The sequence below is a fragment of the Nomascus leucogenys genome, chromosome 20 (assembly GCF_006542625.1).
Source record: "Nomascus leucogenys isolate Asia chromosome 20, Asia_NLE_v1, whole genome shotgun sequence".
Lineage (NCBI taxonomy): Eukaryota > Metazoa > Chordata > Mammalia > Primates > Hylobatidae > Nomascus > Nomascus leucogenys.
The window spans coordinates 15149403-15167281 of record NC_044400.1 but is presented as its reverse complement, the minus strand read 5'-3'; the positions used below and the strand labels follow the sequence as shown (position 1 = coordinate 15167281).

General features: G+C 40.1%; 1 protein-coding gene across 1 annotated transcript in view; it reads left to right on the top strand.

The window, feature by feature from the left end:
* Nucleotides 1–374: 374 nt before the first annotated feature.
* THSD7B (thrombospondin type 1 domain containing 7B) overlaps nucleotides 375–17879 on the top strand; it is a 904397-nt gene continuing 886892 nt past the window's right edge. Inside the window, exon 1 of the mRNA XM_030801337.1 lies at nucleotides 375–517. The gene's annotated coding sequence lies outside the window, so the exon portion shown is untranslated. The remainder of the gene's footprint in view (nucleotides 518–17879) is intronic.

Here is a 17879-nt window from a genome sequence, read left to right as displayed (position 1 = left end):
GGGCTCAGCTCAGCTGGGGAGTCCCCTCACCCAGCCTGCACCGGCACCCCGAAGCTTCAAAGTTGCGGCAAACAGTTGCGAGGAGCAGAGGAGCTGAGGTCGAGGCCAGCGCTCCCGCGGTCTCTTGCCCTGGGGAGCGGGCTGAGCCGAGGGTCGTGCGGGTGCGCGGCAGAGGCGGGAAGAGGCGGAGGAGAGCGGGGAGAAGGAGGGGGCGGCGGGGAGCAGCTGGCGTGGGAGCCCAGGCGCAAGGTGGCTCCCCGCGGCCCCGCGCCCCGCGGCTCCCGGACGCACCAGGCAGCCAATGGCTGCGCAGAGGTGTACAGCAGATGGCGTCCGACTGCGCCGTTCCTTCCTCCTCCTCCTCCTCCTCCTTCAGTGCTGAGGAGCCAGAGTCGCCTCCGGGTTGCCAGACGCTGGAATGGGTGGTCTCCCGACACACACCACCATCTTTCTTGCGCTCGGGAAGCTCGGGGCTCAGCGGCTCCCACAGGCTACGGCGGCGGCTCTGGCGAGACGGGTGAGTGCGAGCGCGCGGAGCCCCGAGTCGGGGATGCCGGGCCCCCTGGCCGGCCGGCTGGGGCGCGGGGTGCCAGCGCCGGGGATGGGGGCGCGCCGCCGGCGCAGACTTTGCTCTTTCCTCACCGGACAGCCTTTGTCGCCCCTTCTCCCAGCCAGACGCGGGAACTTGGAAGCGTATCTTCTCGGACGCCTCTGGCTTGGGGTGAGGGAAGCGTGGGCTGCCCGGGGCGCAGTGTGCGGAGACCCTCTAGGCGTGCGGGGACGCCCCACGCGGCGACCTGAGTACCGACCTCATGCGACGGGACCGAGCCGTGGGACCCGGGCAGCAGGAGCTCTGTTCCCTTCACCTCCAGCTTGCTTTGAGGGATACTGATGCAGGAAACCGGGGGTCTCCCATCCTGCGCGGAGAGCCTCGGGGCCCAAGATCGAAAGGCCGGGAGTTGATCTGCAGGCTTTGCAAACAGGTTGACTGAGGGTTCCCTTTTCCCGTAGCTCTGACTGCGAAATCTGCGCGTGGGCGTTCAGTGCCAGTGGAGGATAGCTGAGCAAGCCAAGAAGTTTTGCAGCTTCCTCTGATTTATCAGTGGAGTGTTAGGAGGCTGTAGCAACAGTTTACATTTGCCCTGTTCCTGCGGGGGGCTAGGGGCAAGCTGGGGTCGGACGTGATATCCTGCTGTTTGTGGAGAGGAAACTGGGAACGGGGCGTGAGACTGAGGGGCAGGGAGGGGGGGACATGCATATTTTCTGCTGCATCGCCCACCTGCACCTGTCCCATTTGCTCTCTTACACATCCCATAGTATTAAAGTTATTTGAATATGCAAATGAACCCCGCTCTTTGGTGACCGCGTATTTTGAATTTGAAGTTGGAAAACTTGGCAGGGGATGAGGGAACGTTGAGGAGGGGGCGTTAAGCTCTCGCACTCTATCCCTTTTTAAAGACAAGAAAAAAACTTTCGTTGGCGAAGGTGGTACTTTTTCTTTTGGAATGTCCGAGCTCTGAGCTTCCCTTAAGAGGTATTGCAATTCAATACTGTACAGTCAAGATTAAGTTCGACTAAGATTATGGGACCGTGGCATATTCTACGGAAGATACCAGGGTTCCTTGGCGCTCTGTTCATTGCCAGGGTGGTTTGCTGGAAGCCGACAGTTTCCCACCCCCAGACTCCTTGGAGCTCTTTAAGTGACGGTCTGCCTGGTGTTTCTCAGTGGTACACCTGTGAGTGCTCTGTTATCATGGAAATGGTAACCCATGCAGGTGGGGCTCATGCCAACCAGACTGTGGTGGTGTGTGTGTGTGTTTGTGTGTGTGTGTATACATGCGCGTGCATATGAACGTGTGTGTTTGGAGTTTCCTTTTGACAGGTAATCTTTGGATGTCAAAGGGATACAGTTATTTGTCTGGCAGTGTCAGGGCAATCTGAGTTTGTCGAGTAACTAGGAGGAGGTAACCTCCAGGGAAGCCTTTTTGTGCTCTTGACTCTACTCAGCAGTTGGTGAAGGCTTCCTGAAAGCCACTTAGGGTGTTACTAACCAAATCAAGAAGTCTTACTCAGTGGTGAGTGAAAGCTCGTGTCTTTGTGGGTTAAAAGCTATTTATAAAGTTTCTGTCTTGAGGCTTCACTTTGATAGACTGCTGTTTTTAAACCTTAGTGCCATTAATATTAGGAGCCTTCTTTTGAAACGTAATATGGCCAGTTCTCTGTTTTCTGAGGGTAGTTGATCTAATCTGGTAGGTTCCCTGGAATTGTTTTATTTTCTACCCCTGGGAAGAGTGTGTGTGTGTGTGTGTGTGTGTGTGTGTGTGTATTTGTGTGTATGTATTTTCTTCATCTACCTGCTGAGAGTTGAGGGTTAGAAACTCTTTTTCATGCAAATTTAAGTGAAAAAAATTATGAAGAAAATTCTCCTGACCCTGTAACAATATACACAGATACTTCTGAAAAAATTGTGGGTGTCATTGTTGACTTTAAAAAAATGGGATAGTCTTGTATAAATCAGCACGGACAGATCCAGCAGCCCTGAATACCTACAAACCATTCAGGGTTTTGGATATTCTAGATTAATCTGTGATAAGGGCTTGGAGATATGTGGTCCAGGAAAGGGCTGTCTACTGTTGGTGGACTTTGATAGTCTGCTTTGAGGGTTCATAATACGATGAGCTCACTTTATGTCAACGTTAATATTTAAATCAATACTTGAGAAACGATCTTAAAATATTTCTTAATCTCCCGGCCCATTGTTTTCCATCAAAGTTGTTGATTGTTAAGAGAGTTGAAAGGCTAAGAAAGAGGAACACTGTTAGACAGGTAAAAAATAATTACCGATCATATAAACAATGTAAACACAGACTCTACTGTTTGAAGACTGACATTAACGAATTGGTAACGAGAGGTACCTTTCTGTTCTCTGCTGAGTGTGCCTTTTGAGAGAAAGTAGGGAAGGAATGAAAGGAAAATGGTACTAAATTGTACTTCATCAGAAAGTCTATGAAGGACCTTGTCTGCTTGCTACAGATCCTATATCTGAAGGAATAGCTCTTTTGTTAATATCAGCAAAAAGAATTTTGTCCTTAAATAACAGACTGAAAAAGCAGAATAAAAAGATAGGCACTAAGTTAAAGGAGGGAGAATGTCCAAATAAGAAAAATTCTAAAGCATGTCAACTCACTCTAATTATACTTCACAAATTGAAACTGGAGTCGTATGATTCCTTTAAAGAAAAAAAGTCTTGCCAAAACTTCAATTCTGCTGTTCTGCACACTTTACAAAGATTAGGCATTAAAGTAATAACATCATGTCAAAAGTTTGAATAGAATGATGAAGAATATTTGGTCCTATTTAGTTAACTGTGAAAATGACAAATGATACAATGTATTAAATACATGATTAAGATAAACAGATTAAAGAATTCTAAGTAGTGACAACTATACTACTTGATGGGAAAAAAAGAATAGCACTATTAAGGCTTCAGAGATGCTCTACAGACAAAGCATAAAGGCTGGGTCTTTGAATAACTATTGGGTATTGTAGTATCAAAAACTACATGAGTTACTTAGATATGCTGTTGGATTTTTGGATACGGATTGCACGTAAGTGCTTTATATTTTCAAAAGAAGACATTTCCCAGTATATAAAAGAAGCTGTTGCATTCACTTTAACACCGGGTAGCTTCCTAAATATAACACGGGTCCTTAATTTACAGCTGTTAACAGGATTAATAACTAAGTGATAATTAGCACGTTAAGCCTGTGAAAGTAGAGGGATTTTTAACTGCACTTCTAGTCTAGAAATTTACTATTGTGAATTTTAGTGGAGACTGTAGTTTAACAGATCTAAAAATCACAGGCACCTTTGCTCCAAGATGATAAACATTCTATTCCCACCCTTTAAAACTTCTCCATCTACTGAGATTATTTTGTTGATATTTTTAGTAGGATGTTCGTGGGTGGTTATTCTTAATAGCTAACAGTGGCTATTTTTGAAATGAAGCCAAGAAGATTAGGTAGTTTTTGGTCATCTTGTAAGTATCTCTTGACAAAAGGAAATAGGAATCCCAGTCACTGAATTCCTACAATTATGCTTTCATGAATCCTGGTATGGGCTAGTTATACAAAATATAGAGATGTAGTTATTTTGCCAGGTTGTAGTCCACCAGTGATTTAGTATGATCATTTTGTTGCTACCACATCAAGCATTTCATTTGAAAGGGAAAATCAAATATTAGTGAAACCCAATTACTCCATATCTTTTGGTAAAACTTTGAAACTAACTCTAGAGATGCTGTAGAATAGTTTCACTGCTGGTAGGGACTCATGCTTTTGGTAACGAGAGTTGAATCTAAGCGTGGTTTGTAAGCTGAACAATGAAGTCATCTGGCATCTATAAGAACTACTTTAAGTGTGTATATACTGTTGTGATGACTAAAACACAGTATGTATAAAAGCATCACTAAATTCATATTAATTTTTGGTTACTAGGTATTTTTGCAATTTATGGATTCTAAAAACACAACTCTTTGCTGTGATGTGGAAATCAGTAGAATTTTTTGATGTTAAAAAGAAGAGGTCCACATACTGGAAAAGGTTAGACATTGAACTAAATGTGGAGATCTGTGAAAGTGTGAAAATATTTCCTGCATGAATAAAAAAGGCTATCATTGTTGAACTTAGGTGTTTTGCAGCAAGGGACATGATGCTCGCTTTTGATTTTGCCTCTCTAGGCATATTTTAATTATGAGCCTCTTGTAATTAAATATGCCATAGCTAAAAACAGAATCCTAAGTAACTAATGCACAGACAATTTTTCAATGCCTTGATTTGGAAGAAACTCATGGCCGTGTTCCACTTGCCTGCATGAGGGCTGGCTGCTGATTTGTGTCCTAGTGTTATGTTAGCGAACAGCTCATTACTTCTGGAAAAATCACAATGTTGAGTAAAGCTCTGAACTTTGTGGCAGTTAGGCACGATTGCCTTAGTCTTAGACTGCAGCTTTGTAGCAATGCATATTTTAATTTTGAGTTCTTTCAGATGGTTATTTTAAAAAGCATACCATGTAGTATGCATACATGAAAGATTTTAATTATAATAAGACTAAGGCTTGCAGTAATCTCTTCTTGCAGAGTTTGCTTCTGAGCTCTCCTCTATTGATTTTTGCCTTTTGTGCTTACGTTAGACATATTCAGGGCAAGTTAGACAGTGCACATTGATACAGCCTTACTGGTAAAAATATTGATGTACTTGTAAAATATTGAAATACTTGTAAAAACACTGAAATACGTGTGCACCAGTAGGTCAATGAGTATTGCTCTGAGCCCTCTGAAGGTCCCACTATCATCCTGGTCCTACAGACCACTCCCCTTAGATCACTTCTTGAGAGAGCCACTGGGTGTCACCCACCTGGTATGGCAAGGAGGCCTTGGGACACACTCCAGTGATATTTCCTAAGGCTGTTCTGATTGGCTTATGCCCCAGACCTATGAACTGGTAAATATTTTAAATATTATCCCTTGATATTTGTACTCGTAACAAGAATGAATGCAACCATTGGCATTATCAAGTAGTTGAACATCAAATGTTTACATTTTAATTTTCTCTGTGTCTAACATTTCTAGCTGTAAAACACTTAAATATTGTTATATTTATATTATCTAGGGACCCAAAGATATCAAACTCCTTTCGTCTGAGTTATCAATTCATATAAAGCCACTCTACCTTCAATTTAATTTGTTTTCTTAGAAAATATAAAATAAGGATATTAAGTTCCTTCCTTCCTGTTAAGAGGAAGAGCCAAATTTCTCACCCAGGTCATCTGCCACAACTATAAATTCTTCTACCCCACAGCTTTCTCATACCACTTAATTAAAATGTATGTATGTGGGAGTAGTTCAACAAGGCTTCTTTCTTTTGGGGAAAAAGTAATTATTTTTTTCGATCTCTGTTTCTAGTCTTCAGAATTAACTCAATTTATTTCATATTGACTTCCATTCATTTTCGTGATTAAATTTTGTTAGTAGGGCTTTCATTTCATCTGACTTGACCCATTCTATGAACTGGAATATCTTCTGGCCAATCACAGAGAGGCAAGGGATGTTAATGATTTTGAGGAAAATTTTTTGGTGCTTTCTTCTGGATCTCTTCTAGCTAAAACTAAACTCCAGCACTGCTAGATGGTCCCTGAAAAACATAAATTATGCTTCTTTCTTGAACAGAAAAAATAAGATTCCAGATACTACATCAATTTAACTCTTGCCTGTCATTAATTTCCTTTTATCCACTTTCTTCTTCTTTTAGACCTATCTCTTTAAAGTCACCCACAAGACTCACACTTATTTAAAGTGGCCAAAATGTTGCTTTCCCTACTCCTGTGGTCTCAGTTATCCAAATTGTATCTATTAGTCAAAATCCAGTCCCAATTATACTTCCACTGAGCTTTCACTGATGATGCCAATTCACAAAGCCCTCTCTCAGTCCGAACAACTCAGGTGGTAAATTCTAATTTTCATGTTTGATTGAATCTATTTTCTTATTAGCATCTATGTGTGGAGTTCTGATAGTAAAGGATTTAATGGAGAAGGGCACCACTATCTACTGAGAATTCTGGAAAATGTTGAAGAGGAGAGTGTGATGGAGAGTAGGGACCTGGGTAATAACAGCCATTTGAGGATCTGTAAGGTAAGGCTTACCAATATCCAGGTAGGCAACAAGTGTGACTGGTAATTATTACTATTAATTAATTACCTATGAATTGCTGCATACCTAGCTAGGTACATTAGAATTTGTTTGTCTAATCCTCATAATAATGTTGCAAAGTAGGTACTGTTATTTAGTCCCATTTTTTTTGTAATAGGAAACAGAATCTGAGGGACCTCTGGCACCTTGTCTAAGGTGAATGCAACTGGTAAACCACAGAGCCTAGGTGTGCATCCCATATTGTTGGACTGCAAGGCCTATTCTACTTCTGATAAACCAGACTACCCTAAGCCTGAGGTTTTACTCAGCAGGTTCAGTCTTTACCGCTGCTGGAATTTATCCAAAATGCAAGAACACACATACTTACCTACTGCCAAGGCCTCTATAGTCAGTGGAGATGACTGACAGGAAGAATATTGGTGAATTACTTCTACCTGGAGGTAGAAGCGTCATTTGGAAATATGGAAAAAGGCTGCATTTTGATTTTGCACAGACCTTGTGCATGAAGATTATATCATCTTAAAATTGTAAAGAACTAGATACCTTCACTTATAAAAGTGTTGGCTTCCTGAGGAACCATTGGAAAATTCAGAAAAGACAGACATATTTAGGAAACCCACACCATATTTCTTTGCATTAATGGCTTATCATTAGAACACAACTGTCCTGCCAACTATGCAAAGCATTAGCTTTTGAAATTAGCATAATGAATACAAAAAAGGGAAAATGAGTTGTTCGACATGAGTGGGGGTTGCTGGTGGGTGCCTGGGTCACTCCTGTGATCTGGTTAGGTGAGTGCTCTTGTCTGTTCTCTTTGCTCTAAGTATATCCCAACTGGAAACTGTTCTTGGTCAAAGAGGACAACTTACTGAGAAGAGAAGAACTGTTCTTTAGTGGAGCATGTGTAGGAAGTCACAGTTCTGAAGATCTGTTTCTTGAAAGTATTTTGATGGCTCAGTATGAGTTTTCTTGACATGAACTTTCATGAAAGTGTATAATAAATTCATTTCCAATACTAATGTCTCGTAACTATTTCTAAACAAATATACTGTTGGAATCTGACTAGTTTCTGTCTTTGCCTCTGGCAGAATCATATAGGAAGAGGCTCAGAAAAGTCGAAGTTGTAAAGAGATTTTTACTCATTCCAAGAATGAGCTTTTTCACATTCAGGGCTGTCTAGAAGTGTGATCGGCTGTCTCAGGGAAATGTGAGTTACCCGTCTTTGGGAGTATTCAAGCAGAGTATGAGTAACTACATGTCAGGGTGCTTTGCAAAGAGGATGTGCACATTGAATATTAGTAGTTGAGATTTATTGAACATATACTGTGTGCCAGACGCTACTCTACGTGTATTAACTTATGAAATCCTCTCAAAAAACTTATGAGGTTGATTGTATTATTTTTATTTTACAAATATAGAAATAGTAAGTGATTTGCGCCAAGTTGAGAGTTGCATGCAGGCATTCTCCTTCTAGAGCAGTACAGGTCCTTAGAAATTGAACATGAGCCACAAATACAATTCATGTATGCAACCTTGTATTTTTTAGTAGCCACATTAAAGAAGAAAACATTGAAATTAATTTTAATAATATGTCTTATTAACCCAATATCTCTAAAGTATTGTCATTTCAATATGTATTGATGATGAAAGTTATTAATGTGATGCTTTAGATCTTTGCTGTATTACGTCTTTAAAACCCAGTCTGTATTTTACACTTACAAGCACATCCATTTTAGTTCAGCCATGTTTCAAGTGCTCAGTAGCCACATGTGGCTGGTGGCCACCATATTGAACATGCCGAGAATCTGTACTATTAACGACTCGACTCTACTGCCTGCCTGTTGACAGAAGAGGGTTTCCTTTTAACGGTACACACCAGACTACATAGTAGAGGGTTTCCTTTTTTTTTTTTTTTGAGACAGAGTCTCGCTGTCGCTCAGGCTGGAGTGCAGTGGTGCGATCTCGGCTCACTGCAGGCTCCGCCCCCCGGGGTTCACGCCATTCTCCTGCCTCAGCCTCCTGAGTAGCTGGGACTACAGGCGCCCGCCACCACGCCCGGCTAATTTTTTTTATATTTTTAGTAGAGACGGGGTTTCACTGTGTTAGCCAGGATGGTCTCAATCTCCTGACCTCGTGATCCGTCCGCCTTGGCCTCCCAAAGTGCTGGGATTACAGGCTTGAGCCACCGCGCCCGGCCGAGGGTTTCCTTTTAACTGTACATACTAGTCTTTGTGTATGTGAGATCATTCGTTTATTAATGTTTTCTTTAGATACCAGCATGGATAATCTATTTCAAAAAGAAAAAAAAAAACACCTCCATGACTGCTTTCAAGAGCACAAATTCAAAACCCATCAGATAGGAAGATTTCTGTCTATTTCATTACTGTCATCTACTAAAAACTGAATCCCACATATCTTTCATTTTGGAAGAGGGGACATGTCTGGCTTGCTTCCACTTAACAACTCTTCATACACATTATGAAATCACCCCACCCTTCTTGTTTCCAGCTTAATAATCCCAGTTTTTTATTTTGATTAGTTTGTTAGTGTGTATGTGTAGCCTAATGCATATGAAATGGGCATAGCCTAAAAATAACCTTTAACTAAGATTGTAAGTAACCAGTGTTTCTGATTTACATTTAATGCATATTTCTCAGCCCTCTTTTACTGTATCTTTATTATAATTACTGAAGTTGGAGATGACATGCAGCCCACCAAAGTGATATTTCTGATCAAATGGTAGTAATTTTTTGGTAGATTTGATTCATTTCCTGGCAGGTAGCATTCTTCTCAGTGATCTGAAGGGCTTTTCTCAAGTTGAATTTCTGACAGTAACAGACCTTCTGGGCTGTGACATGCTGCAGTTGAAAAAACAGAATGTGACATTCCTTTCATTGTGTGCAACATATAAAAAAAAGTCCTGCGTTTCCTTTGTGAGTGAACCTCTATTCAGCTGTACATGACAATGTGAAACATTTTAATAATTCCAAGTCTCTTTTGGTGGGGGACGCATATTTCACAGGTAGCTTAGATCTTACTTTAGTTACTTTTTAAAAGAATATTAAGAACAAGACGTGTGTTAGAAAAATTCTAAACTTCATAAAGAAGAACTACCTTGTGGAGATAGACCCTAAGGCTATGTCATGTAATAGTATGTGCATGATTATTAGATGTTTCATTTGGATTACAGAGTTGGTGGAATAAAAACATAATGCTTGTGGACATAATACATTCCCAGTGAAGCACTTCTTTTATTTTTATTTTTTATAACTAAGCAGTTTTCAAATAGCAAGACAAACGAATGTAAAGTCCAAGATGCATTTGTTTGTAAGCTATATGAATAAATTCCAAGAGTATTTATTGAGCACCTGCTGTGTCCATGATATAGAGTAGATACATGCAAGAGTAAAATGCCAGTTCCAGTTTCTAGGAATTTACGGTCTACCTATGGAGATGTGACATGCATATTCTCTGTACTTGGCAAAGCCAAATCACTTTATTTATATATGTCTATCTCTCTTAGTAAGTATGAGCTCCATAAAAGTACAGAAGGCATCTTACTCATATTTGGATCATTGCCACCTTGCAGGGTATGTACTCAACAGGTATGTATTGAATTAAATGAAAGGGGTACATTAATTTAATTTACACATGTGAATTAAAATATAGCTGTCAAGCCATATTCACAGTGGGACCATCTATATAAAATTTGCAATTCAAATAATGAAGACAAAGTCTGGTCTCAATCCTTTTCTACTCCTGTGACTGGATCAGCTCTGCTGACTCCATTGGTGACTTGTAACAAGTCAGGGCACTAGAAAAAGTTTTCATCTGAAAGCAGTAAAGGTATGTGGACCTCTTTTTTCGACATGCCAGGATTCTATTCAGATGTACCCTTAATCATACAGTCATTCAATATAAAAAATTATTTTGTTCAGGGGATAAAGAACCTTTATCATTCAGTCACACTAAGTGATCTTTGGAAGTATGCGTATGGGAGGTGGGAAGTGGAGCAGGATAAAAGTGTATTCACATATGCCTGCATAGGGTTCCCAATGTCTCTTGAAGAATATAATGCTAAGCAATACCAGGAGGACCATTTAATATTTGTGAGCAAAAGGAATCAGCTAAAAATGAGAAATGCTATATAAGCTGCAGAGGTGAATCCCCTTTAAGTATCCCATTAAGTGCATAGAATATGCTGCATCGCTAGTTTAACTATTTGAGCCAGTTACAGAACAGTGGTGGTTACCCGTGGGGGCATCAGATCATCAAGAAGACATTTCTTTAGCAATTTCCAGGCAAGGAGTTTATTATACTTTGATAGATTAACATAATTCTTCTCAGCCTACTGGGTTCCTCAAGGCAAATTCAGCCAGTCTTTATGTACTGGTTGCCTGTAGTGGGAAATAGATGTACTATGGTTGGCCCAGTCCGAGTGCACAATGATATCCAAGAATTGGCCGTGCTCTTAAGGAATTTTCACAGAGTTTTTATGGAGTTAGGAGAACAAAGAAGGATGCTTCAAGGGTAATTATTGAATCTGTGGGGTTTTATAGGTGAGTAGATTCAGCATGGGAAGAAAGGAATTGGGCTCCCTGTCTACCTATTTGTTTCTGTCACAATTTTCCCAGCATTGTTTGGATTCTGGGTTATATATGCTAGTCTTAAACACAAAGTATTTATATTTTCTTTAATCTTTAATATAACATCTTATTTCATGGTGTTTTGAAGTCTAGGGGTTAAGAAGCCTAGGGGTTAAGATTCAACAAAAACAAAAAACAGCAATAACAATGCTCTCCTATGGCCTCACAATGCAGGCAGAAAGTTTATCTCTGGTTTACTGGTCCACCTAGAACTTGATAACATTCTTAAACTCTGTGTTTTGAAAACCGGTGATGCTCACAGCACAGTCTAAATAAAGAGAGACCCAAATCCTTAGTAATCTAAGATAAACAATTTTGTCCTGGCATGTGTCAGTCAGTGTGTGGCAGAAAAATGTACACAGGGACAGAATTATCCATTGATTTGGCAACAAGGTTGGCAAGCATTGATGTTCAGCAAATGCCTACAAGATAAAAGCACGTGAAATAGCAAAGTAGTTATTCATCCTCAACAACTGAAAGCCAAGAAAGTTTCAAAATAGTATGAAATAATTTATGCCGTGAAGACTTAGGAAGGGGACCTAGGCTGATGGAAATATGGTAGAACATTCATGTGTGCATGTAAGCCCATACACTCACTTGTGTGCTCACACACGTATACACACACACACACACATACAACCAGCAAGAAAACATACAGATATTTGAATGATAGGAAAATGATTCTAAGATGAGAAATGACAGGAAAAGAGGAGAGAAGAGGAGGCAAACAATTCAACTGAAAGGGAAAAACCATTCTCAGCTGTTGGGACTTGACATGTGTTCAGAAATATCATTTGTTCAAACCAACAAATGAGATAATTAGAAGGGGTAGAAGGAAAGAAATATAGGGCTCCAGAGGTTTCACCAGTTGCAAAGATGAGAGAGATCTGAATAACACAATCAGATTATACATTCTCTTGGATTTAGAGAAGCTTTATGAACAAGAGCAAAAACGAATGGGAAAGAAATGAAACAGTGGGTGATGTAGTGAAATTGAAGGTTACTCATAATGTACTGTCAGAAGTTCATGTATAGTACATGAGAGCCCAAAACTTTCCCATTTAATACAAAGCAACTACTCCTGACCCTGTTTCCAGTTACTACCTCATCTCTTGCCTTCCTTTCAAATTCTAGCTTCTGAAACTAGTAGAATTTGCTCGAGGTCTCCACTTTGCACTCACTCTTCAAATCACCAGTCTGTATACTGCCCTCACTGGTCCTGCTGAAATAGTTCTGGCCAAAGTCATGAATTACTTCCCAGTTGTCAAATCCAATAGATGTTTTCCAGTCTCTATTTATTGTGGTGATTAAAAGAAGAATCTTAGTATATGAGAGGAGCCAAGAATGGATTGGCAAAGTTCCCATGATCCTGCCATTTTGATTCTCTCTTTTAAAGCTGCCAAAATAACTACTGAAGATTTAGACAAGGAAAAGGAGTAATTTTGGACTAAACGTAAACTGAAAAAGTTTGACATATAGGATACTTGGCCAAAAAGGATAGCTACCAAATAAAGTTAAAATTGGAATTTTAGGTTTTGGAAATGGGGAAAGACACAGGTAAAAGGGAAAATTAATTAGAATTTATTAGTAGAAAATATCACAATGCTTTACGGAAGAAACCCTGTTAACTCTGCAGGGGATGCGGGGAGATGTTGCCTAATACACAGACATATTCCTCTTCCTAGAGGACTTTGAAGCCAAAAAGTTAAAAGTGGCAGAGTGTTAAAGGAATGCATAAAGATGAACATGCAGTCAGACACAAATGTCCTTATGAGCACCAAATGTTCATGGATCCAGAGTGTGGAGAGAATGAAGAGCATACTTATAGAATATTCTGGTTGACAGAATTATCATGGAAATAATCTTTCCAAGAACACCTACAACCCTCTGTCTGCATAGTTCTACATTTGCTTTCACCCTCCTCATGGCACTAGATTAATTTGCTTTCTTCACCTTGCTTTCCTGCTCAAATTCTGTCATTAGATCCACATGGTCTAGACTGGCATTCAAAATCTTACACTCTGAGGTCTCATACTTAGTTTTCCACCATTTGCTTCTATAGTCTCCTTCAATAGATCATCAGTGGCAGCTACACTTGTCCCTAAAATAAATCCTGTACACGTCTCCCTCCCGTGACTCAGTTCAAGTTTTGGTGACTGTTTTGCCCCTCTCTGTATCATGTTCATCCAGTCATAGCTGAATGAGGTGAGTATCTACCCCCACACTCTCCACCGCATGGTAGAGCCTGCCTTCCACAGCCTTTAATCATGAATCCATCAATGTCCTACCCAGGAATTCATACAAAAGACAAGCCAGGGGCTCTGAAGTTCTATGAGAAATATTTTGATGCATCTTTAAAAAACTCCTCTGTTACCAATCTAATAATTGCTGCTGGGGTTTCCCAATTAAATTCTTAGATATCTGTTTACACATTGTAGGTTTATTCCATATTTACTTTTTCCTCATTAAAAAAACCTGGTCAGAAACCGTCACCTTAAGGAAATTCAAGAGATAGAAGAGAATGAAATGAAGAAAGGTCAGTCTTTTTAAAAGAGAAGAGATGCACTGATACCTCTATAAGCACTAGGAACAGACGTTTACTAAATTCCTTCCCTGGGCCTATAAGTCAGCTCTAAGGTAAGGGAGGAATTTGGACACTGCAGAGAGATTTATCTGTAGAAAAAGAACGCATCAGCTCATTTTTAAAAGAGACTCAGGCCATCAAAATCATCCCAAAAGTACACTTTAAAATCCAACAAGTCAGGCAAAACTATGGTTAATGATATACTTGTGTTTATCAGAGCTGGCATTAAGTTTATAATATATTACAGTTTACATTAGAGTTTTATTTTTATGAAGTGTGTAAACTTGAGTACACTGGATCTTGTTGTATCATTTCTCCATAATTATCCCTTTTTGGGGACACATGTTAAAAGGCTATATATATATGTGTGTGTGTGTGTGTGTGTGTGTTCTTTTTTTTTAATGCCAAGTCCTTGATCAGGAAAACAACTTATAATTTATAGTGTTTTTCCTTCGGGAAATACGTCCAATTTATGACCCAGTTTCTCAGGACACATTAGAGTAGAAAGACAAGTGTCTTTGTTGGTGTGTGGCATTAGTATAAATATTGTTATATTGTAGCTTAATTTATGTTGTAGCCTTTCTTTTCTTATGAGTATTGTAACTGCTTTAAGGTCCCACACCTTGTATTATATTTGGAATTGTCCGCATTATGCTGAGCTCATTACTGCATATACATTAGGAGCTAATTTAAGTGTTTCTTAAATGAATCATATTAGAGTAAGAAAAAAAATCTTGGAAACTTCATTGAACATAGGTTAATCTTGCTTTGATGATTTAAAGTTCCTTAGGGAACTTGGAGTATTCCCAAAAACACTAAGAAAATCAATTACCATTGAATGGGACTATAAATTCTGTTTATTTAAATTTTCTGGGGTTTTCGACATGTAATATATGGGATTTTGCTCTAAATAGGAATAGATATGCATGTGCACAGACCCATTTGGTCTACAATAAATGGCCTACGAAAAAATGTAAACAAACTGGTTATTGATGCAAATAGGGTTAGTCCTATGGAGGAGTTGAGGTCCAGCCTGCTGAGAAAGGTCCTGCATTCAGAATACCATGGACAGAACTTGTGGAAGAGAAAGAGTCTGGTCCGAATCAGTAAAATTTAAAGGCCAGAGTTGAAGGGACGTATTAGCTAAGGCTGTAAACTGGCTGTCCACCAAAGATGAGGTGATTTTTTGAGGGGTGTGTGTGTGTCTATGTGTGTTTGTGTCTGTCTGTCTTAGGCTGTTTTGTGCTGCTGTAACAGAATAATTTATAATTTATGAATTATGGGTAATTCATAAATAATTTACTCTCTCACAGTTCTGGTGGCTGGAAAGTGCAAGATCAAGGCATTGGCAAGTTCCTTTGGTTCTAAGATGGTGCCTCATTGCTGTGTCCTCTGGGGAGGAGGTACATTGTGTCCTCATATGGCAGAAGAGAGAATCCACTCTCACAGCCCTTTTACAGCAGCATCCATGCGTTCATGAGTGCCTGTGCCCTCATAGCCTAAGCACCTCCAAAAAGGCCTAACTCCAAATACTGTTACCTTGGAGGTTGGGAGTTCAACATATGAATGTTGGTGAGACACAAACATTCAGATAATAGCTCTGTGTGTGTGTGTGCGTGTATTTGTATTTTCTCTTTCTATCTCTGTCCTCCCAACTTGTCGAATTTGATTTCCTTTATGCGAGGTGAGCAGATTCAAGTTTTCCCTAATGATCACCTCTCTTTAGTGTCTAATGTTGACTTTCCATTTTCACTGTATGTATGGAACTTCCCCCTCCCTAAATTATTCTATAGAGTAGTGAGAATCACCTGACAAAGTCTTTCATATATAGGGCTGTCTTTCAAAAACTTAATTTTTGAACAGAACTTTTAGTTTCTTTATCCAAAATCTGATCTCTTTAGATGTGCATTTAAATCCAAAGGCATTTATTGTTTTTTTATGCTCTTCACTGAACAATCTGGGCAGCAGTTTGTTACTGCTCCTCAAAGTTCCAGAGAGGTGTAAAACAGGCCCACACTTCCACCCATAATTAAAGAGTAAAATAATTAGAAGGGGGTGGATAGCCGTAGTGAAGGCCAACACCTATGCCTCCAATGCCTGTGAAGATTGTGAAGAAGCATATAAAGAGTATGTGTAAAATGCTTCATGCAATGTGTGAAAGCAATATTTCAAAATCACAATATGATTTCTTATAATGTGATTTTAAATATGCATGTGTAACAGGGTTAATAACAAATTTTAATACGTAGATGTTTTCAATTTAATATACATTATCAAAAATTGAGTACGTGTTGGGGAGTGGAGTGGGGGGGCGTTGTGGAAGCTGGCCCAACATGAATTAATTTGTATTTTATCATTGGGAAAATGGGGCCTTGTATTTTGACTACTTACCAGTTCTTTTTTTTTTTTTTTTTTTTTTTGAGATGGAGTCTCACTCTGTCACCCAGGCTGGAATGCAGTGGCATGATCTCGGCTCACTGTAACCTCCACCTCCTGAGCTCAAGAGATTCTCTTGCCTCAGCCTCCTGAGTAGCTGGGACTAGAGGTGCACACACACCATCATGCCTGGCTAATTTTTTTTTTTTTTGTATTTTTTTAGAGACATGGTTTCACCATGTTGGCCAGACTGGTCTTGAATTCCTGACTTCAGGTGATCTGCCCTTCTCGGCCTCCCAAAGTGCTGGAATTACAGGTGTGAGCCACCGTGCCCGGCTGCCTACTTACCAGTTCTATTGGATACTTGTCTATATGTCCAGCTCCCTCCTGATACTCTACTATGGCCCCTCCCCTCTTCCTGTGCCTGGCAGGCTCTCCATGCAGCCCCTGTCTACCACTTCAGTTCTCTGTCCTTCTCCCCAACCACACTCCTGTCTCTCCATCTGTCCTCCAGCTACTTCACCCTGGCATTCCTCTGATTCCTTCTATCTATGCTCTGCTTCCTGTCTTCGTGGCCATGGCTCTCGCTACTCTTTGCTACTCTGCTCTCCTAGAATGTGGAGAAATAGCACCATTGCCCTTTCCTTCAAAGTATAGCTGTTTGATTAACATGTGACATATACATTTTTGAAAATCATCATGCTATGCAAAAATCACAGAATGAAAATCCACAGGGCTTATGGGAAAAGGGGGTAGGGCACAGCATTAAAAAACTTCCATAGTGACATGTAAAATAAAAGATAGGGAACTAATACAAAATGCTGGTATGTTTTTGCATGTGTTAAATGGTTAAGAAATGCCTAAACACTTCAGTAAATGTATTTTACCTTGGAAAAGATCTGAAATGTACTTGTGGAAGTAGGCTTTGGAAAATCCGCAGCTTGTGAGTTGCGACGTGGTAGAAGGGGTTTACCTGCAATGTGTGTGGAAGTTGTAACGCCAGAAGAGGTGTGTGCTTCTGCTGCATTTGTGTATTACTACCTTGCTGTAACTCCTTCAGGGTTCTAGGTCTCTCTTGGTGGCTCCAGTTCTGGGCTCTGCTAATTCCACCTCCTTCATTGGTCTCTCCTTCCTCCTTCTTAGCTGTAACTAAGCTCTGAATTGTTTCACCATCTCTTGTTTGCATTTCAATTGTCAAAAACATCCATTGAATGAGTACCCATCTTAAATTCCCTTCATTGAACCACTTGGCTGTGTTCAGCTGGGTGCAGATTTTTGCTTGTTCACCTGGTGTTTCTGCCAGGTGAAATTGCTGCATAGCAGACATGAAATTATGTTATGCTCTAGAAGTAGAGAGTAGAATGGTGGTTACCTGAGGCTGGGGTGGTTGGGGGGATGGGGAGATTGGTCAAAGGATACATAATTAAAGTTAGATAGGAATAATTTTCAAGTGATCTATTATACAGCAAGGTGACTATAGTTAGTGTTGATATATTGTATTCTTGAAAAACTTAGAGTGTGCATGTTACATGCTCTTAATACAAAAATGATAACTATGTGAGTTAA